This window comes from Humulus lupulus, chromosome X (assembly GCF_963169125.1).
Source record: "Humulus lupulus chromosome X, drHumLupu1.1, whole genome shotgun sequence".
Lineage (NCBI taxonomy): Eukaryota > Viridiplantae > Streptophyta > Magnoliopsida > Rosales > Cannabaceae > Humulus > Humulus lupulus.
Genome location: NC_084802.1, coordinates 90,052,996 through 90,059,821, shown reverse-complemented (window position 1 = coordinate 90,059,821; position 6,826 = coordinate 90,052,996).

Below are 6,826 nucleotides of genomic sequence, written 5' to 3'. Positions count from 1 at the left end.
GGTACTTTTCATTATAGGTCCATGGTTCCCAGATCACCTCTGTCCTACACTGACAAGAGTAAGGATGTCTAAAGAAAGATCTGTAAAGAGAAATGACTAAATTGCAAAGGAATTAATTTTCCAGTGCAAGGAAATAATTATGTGATAATTATGGGTAATTGATTATTTGTTAATTAATGAATTATTTAACTATATAGTTTTTATTTTGAAAAACTATAGGTTAAAATCAATATTAATCTAGTTTGGATTAATATAAAGAGAAAGAATAATAAATATCTTATTTATAATATGATATTTATTTATTTAATTTAAAACTGATATTTTAAGATAAAGTTAATTTTGAATTAACTAATATTTATGTTAGGATAAATATATTGTCTTAAATATTGATTAAACAAACAAATGAGAAAATCAGGAAACTTGATACAGGCTTGGGCGATACACACTGTATTGTACAGTGTGTGGCACCTAGAATCAGGGATTTAATCACTGGATTTGATTTTGAATTTCAAATAATTTTGTTTAATTAGTTATTCAATTATTCTTTTGAAATATGATTTAAATAAATAATTAAATGAAAATATCTAATCAATTTCAATTTGAATTATATTTTAATTAAATTAATATTATTTAATTAGATTTAATATCTTTATAAGTCTGATAGTACGTGACTTTCAGAAGAAGGCTTGATTATTATTTTGAAAAATAAAAATATAGACTCTCTCTGTAAAGCGATAGTTTTCTGTAAACCTAAAAACTATTCTAAACCTTCTCTCTGTCAAAACTCTCCAGATCTCATGTGTTGAGTACATCTAGGGAGTCACATAAAATCAACCTTTTGAATACTACGTGCCCACACACGTCCTTGTGTGTTTGAGGATTGATCTGGAAGATCAGGGTGTGAGATCTTAGAACACTAGATAGGAAGATCGTTGATTTATACAAAAAGACTCAAGGACACTTGATAGGCTACAAGAGGTAATCTCTAATCTATTTTTATGTGATTTAATATTTATATATGTGTATGATCCTGGCAGGTATTAATATTTATTAAAATGGGTCCATATATTCCGCTGCGTACCTTTGATTTGATCATTTAATACCAATAATTGATACCAGAGCAGTCTATACATATTTATATTAAATACTGTGTGGGTTTCTTACATTTGTTATATGTATGTTGATATGTATAGTGAATGGATGGATATGTTTTTTTATGTATGGTTGAATGATGGATCGTTCATTATATGGTGCTATTGGTGTTGACGGTGAGAACTCGTCAACTAAGTTAAGTTAGAAAAATTGCAATGTAAAGATTATCAAAAGATAAGCTTTAGAAATCTAAGTATAAACTCCAAGAACAATTGCAGAAGAATAATGGTGAAATCAGTTTGTAATCTCTATGGTGCACTGCTACAGTAATTTTTCCAACCCCCTTCCATGTTGAAGAGGGGTTCCCTTTATAGGGGGCTCTAATGGCCCCTGATACATTGTGGTCCATGGGACCAATTTGTACACAAGTACGCTATCAGGAGAGTGGTATCAGATGTAGTGGTGTCGGCTCTGGTACATGGTCAGAGTTTGTGGGAGCACCTCAGCTTTTGCACTCGGTTATGCCTCCACTACTTGCTTTGTACGGGTGTCAGAGATGAGCTGGTGAGGACCACAACAGGTACCTCACTTGTACGACCACTTCCTATCTGGTACGAATACCATATCCGTACTCTGATTCCTTTCGACTTTGCATGAATCGCTATGAGCATTCCCCACTTCATTCCTAAGGGTGTGTGAAATAGGTTCTTGACCTTACCCCCTGTTAGACCCACAACAAGAGTGGTGTCCCGTCACCATCTCCTATCAAGGGGAGCGACTAAGCCCCTCCAATGAGGCCCACTATGTAGGCAACTCTTAGAGGCATGAACATGACGTGCTGAGGTGGGTGAGTCTCTCGCGAGCCCCTAGCGTGGCTGATGCGTGGGCGAGGTGCTGGCCTCGCGAGCCCTTGGCGCGGTAAGTGCGTGGGCGAGGTGAGGGTGTGGTGTCAGCCTTTCGACCATCTAGCACGGCTGATGCGTGGGTGAGGCATTGGCCTCGTGAGCCCTTGGCGCGGCAGGTGCGCGAGCGAGGCGAGGCGAGGGCGTGGTGTCGGCCTTGCGAGATGTTCCTGCACCTGGTCCTCCTGCGCAAGATGGGGCCTCGCTGGGGTGCATGTGGCTGTGACACGCTAGCCGCCTCGCTGGGTGCACCGAGAGGTGGTGCGAGGCTGGGGCCTCACGAGACGCACATGCGCCAAGAGGTAGCGCGAGGCAGGTGCGAGGCAGGGGCCTCGCGAGAGGTGAAAGCGGCTGTGATGCGCGAGCCACCTCATTGGGTGCACCAAGAGGTGATGTGAGGCTGGGGCCTCATGAGATGCACATGCGCCATGAGGTGATGCGAGGCCGTTGCAAGAGGACGGTGGCCCGAGCGTCCCGCGGCTCAGACATGTATTTAGGCCTTTATGGGACCTTAGCACGCGCCTTGGATCTTTTACAAGCATGGAATATTGAGCATCCACACTTGCCCCCCAGTCTAGGAGAGGACCTTTAGGTGCTCTTGTAGACTATTCTCCTTGATTCTTATAAATAGACCTTCATGCAAGGCTTATTATTTTCACCTTACTTCCTTGGCTTAGTGGTTTTGAGAATCCTTCCTCTTTCAAGAGGTGAGGGGTTCAATCCCCCACATCCTCATTTTTGCCATAGTTTCCTTCATTTTATTTTTTCATTTCATTTTATTTTTTTACATATGAGCTCATTTTTGGTATGTCTATTTGGCGGCTAACGCATCCTTTTTGTCTATTTTTGCAGACGCGTATTTTCGACCATCTGGTGCTTTTGGCCCTCGACCTCTTTTTTGGCCTCGACAGCCTCTAATTTCTACATCTTGAGGTATATTCTCTTTTTCCCTTGTTTTCATTGGGTCCAAATTAGCGTTACTCGGTATGGGGTACCATGGCTTGAGCTTGCAATGAGTTTTCCCAGTTGCATGCCTCTCTTTTTTATACCCTGTAGTGGGTCATTTAGGGCATTTGCATCTAGAGGTTTTAAGCCCATTCCTTTGTGTTTTGTAGCCATCCGCTCATTTATATGTGAACCCATTTTTGCTTTCGGGACGAGGTCTCATGGCCAGTGACGGTCCATTTAACATACCTCCGGGAGTTTAGTTTGTTGACCTGTCCTCAGACTCAGAGTCCCTTGAGGAAAACCCTTACCAAGACTATGACTCCTTAAGGCAGGCCCGTATCCGTCACCTTGAGCACATGGCTGAACTTAGGCGTAAAATTTAGGTGGTGGAGAGTGAAATTGACTCGGCGTTAAGAGAAGACGGAACACCCTTCCCCCCTGACCTTAGTGACCATGTAACGGGCCTAAGGGTGACCCTTTTAGAGTTATAGAGGGAGTTCGAGTTTATGGAGGGGCACCTTCCGCTTGAGCCCCCCAGCCCATCCTCGCCTGATGAGTGTCATGGGGTCGCTTCTGCTTCCCCTCAGCCCTTAATTTCGATCTTCCCTAGCCTAGTGCTTCCGCAGCCGGTCCCCCGGTGGAAGACTCTTGCTAGGAAGAGAAAATGGAGGGTCAAGTGTCTTGTTTCTTCCTCACCTTTTTCTTTTGGTTTTGTAGATATGCCGAGGGCACGATGACAGGTAGCTTCCAATGAATAGGATGATGCTCCTTTACTGGCATTCGAACTGGTGTCACATGTATCTGAATACAAACTGAGGGAAATTGTGAATCACTATCGCGTTCCTCCGGAGTACGCTTTATACACTCCTTTTGAGACATGCCGGGCTGCCTGCCCTAGGACCGTCTTTGTGGCCCTTAGTGAGCACATCCTGAAAGCGGGTGGTATCATCCCATTACACTCGTTCTTTGTTGCGGTCCTCAACTACTTTGACCTGGCACCGCTTTAGCTGGCACCCAATGGCTGGCTGACTTTGAGCTGCCTTTTTATTGCGTTTATGAAACTGGTGAAGCGCGCTCCTACGGCGCTAGAGGTGCATTTCCTCTACAACCTCATGCCCACTCCCAAGTCAAAGGGCTTCTATTATTTACAGAAATCCAACAGCGAGGCCTCTTTGATAGAGGGCTCGGTGTCGAACCCAGGGTCCTGGAAGCAGGACTTCTTCTTCGTGCAAGGCCCCCTCTCAGTCCGCGAGCACTTCTGAGACACTCCCAGTAAGTACCCTAAGCATCACTTTCTCTCTTTTACTTTTCTGCAACTTATTGTTTCATGACTTACGTTCATATCGACCATGGCGTGTATTATGCAGAGCAATTTTCCAAACCCACAGTCGTCGGGCCGGAAGTGAGAGATATGAGGAAGTTCCTCAACGCTGACCCTGCTATGAAAAAGGCGGTGTACTTATTCACCATGAAAATCTGAACCTCCATAAACTGTCCCCTGTCTCAGACCTCAAGTTGTTGTGGACCATCTCTGGGTCCAAGAGAATGAAGGGAGTATCGGTCGAGCCTTGCCCAGATGACGATGAGGCTGATGAAGAGCCAGAGGAAGCCCCCCTTGAACGCGGGGGACCTCTCCAGCTATCTTCATCTCTTGGGGGGTGCCCTCCATGTGCCTCTTATGATCCGGACATAGCCCCTCATTCTCAAGACCAGCAGACCATCCCGGGGTGTTTTGTTTGCCCCGACCCTGAGGACTATGAGGCTTTCACTCAAGCTCCCCTCGACCCTGGTCCATCGGGGGCTTACTACGCCGATCTTCCGGAGGCCCCCTCTGATCTACCGGGGCCTAACTTTTCCACTTTTTCTGCACCCCCTCCCGTTTCAGCGAGCGGGTCATCTGTCCTTACCCATCCAAGCACCTCTAGCCTGGATGGGGCACCCTGGGTGAATCGTATGTCAACCACCTACGGGCGGCGGTTCACCCAACTCGCCTCGAACCTCCCTGAACCTGACTAGAACAGTCTTGGGAGTTGTGCTCTGTCAGACCTTGGGGAAACCTTAAGGCGCACCACTGCTTGGGTTAGTTCATGCATCTTGTGTCGGTCCTATTATATATAGATGTACATACATTTTTTTTTGTTACTTATTATTTCTGTTTTTTACTTTCTTGTGCAGGCCCATATTGTGGCTCAGCGGTTTGCCGACTCGGCTAACATTCTCTCCGCGACAAGTGTTGAGAGGGACAGTCTCATGGCCTGGGTCCAGGAGCTCGAGAAAGAGCTTGAGGAAACCCAGACTGAGCTAAAGAGGGTTCGGACCAAACTTTCCGCCTCGTGAAAAAGGAAGCTGAAGGTGGTTGCCAAAGCCACGAAGCTGCAGGGCCAAGTTATCAGCCTGGAGACCGAACTCCAAGGGACCAAGGCTATCGCGGCAGCATCATAGGAGAGAGTTACTTATTTAGAGGTCGAATTCAAGGCTAACAGGGCCAAAGTCGAGGCTACCAGGGCCGAACTCCAGGCTGCTAGGGCTGATGTCGCCACGTCACATGAGAGAATTGCTTCCTTGGAGGCGGAGAAGACTGCCATTGAGTACAGGTCCATAGACCGCGCCCTTTACGGCGTCTGGAGGTAGGATCCTAATTTTTATTTTTCTTCTTTCGGTGAGCACACCGTTGCTCGAGCGGCCGTGTGGAGCGCCTGTGGCAGGAAGCCTTGAAGTTGTTATTTCATAACTTTTGTCAGCTAGCCCGCTATGGGTGTATGCTCTTTTTTGAGCCTTTGTAATATCATTATCATTACTATTTTTCTTTAGTAAATCTTGTCATGTCCTCAAGACTCCCTTTTTTAATGTATATATACATGTGTGGTTATTTATCTCTTATTCCACTGCATTTAAGGCCCTTTTGAGCCTGTATGATGGGGTTTGTTGGGTTCCCCTCTTTTATTTACCAAGCTGGAGGTCCTTCAGAGCCCATGTGAAAGGGTTCAATGGGACCTCTTTTGGCGCCTCTTGATTACTTTTATAAGGATATTTTGACCCCTTGGGTCCTAGCTATCCTTTTATATATTCTTGCGCGCGCTTATTATTTTTTGCGAGAAGCGTCCTTCTCGTCGTTATTCATAGTACTATTTTTGCAAGGGTCTCTTTTGGGACTCTTTTTGGCTAGACGGCTTGGTCGTCGCTCTAGACTTATTATTGTTGTTACTATACTCTTTTTTTTTTGTAAGACCCTTTGGCCTCCTTGATGTTCACAAGGGTAGCTAATCTTTGTGAACCCAAGGGATGCCTTGTAAGGTCCTCTCCCTGTTTTATAAATATAAGGACTTCACTTAAGGCCCTGATACAAGGGGTCCTTTTGGGATCATGGTCCCTTTTAAGGTCCTCCTAATAGAGGGTCCTTTTTAGGATCTCCCTAGTTCATAGGGTCCTTTTTAGGATCCTCCTGATAGAGGGTCCTTTTCAAGATCCTGGTGCAAGGGGTCCTTTTTTGGATCCTCCTGTTTGCTGGGGGGTCCTTTTTTTTTTTGGATCCTCCTGTTAGAGGGTCCCTTTTTTTTTTTTTTTTTGCTTGCTGTATGTCTTTACCTTCTCTCCTGCCCCCTAAGTGTTTGGTAAAATTTATTTCGGCAGGCACTTTGGCTGATGCTTGCATAGAGAAGAAAAATAACACGTGAAGTTGCAAACAGTTTCATTCATAGCATATGGTTTACAACGGCATATTTAAAGAAGGTTTACATCTAATTGGGAGGTTACCTAGGTAGCCTCTTTGATTCTTACACACTATGATAACATAACAAGGAACAAACTAAACATAGGTCCTCTGTGCACCGGGGGCTGGAGCCCCACTGGTAGCATTTCTCGAGGGGTTCCACAACTCGTGGGTC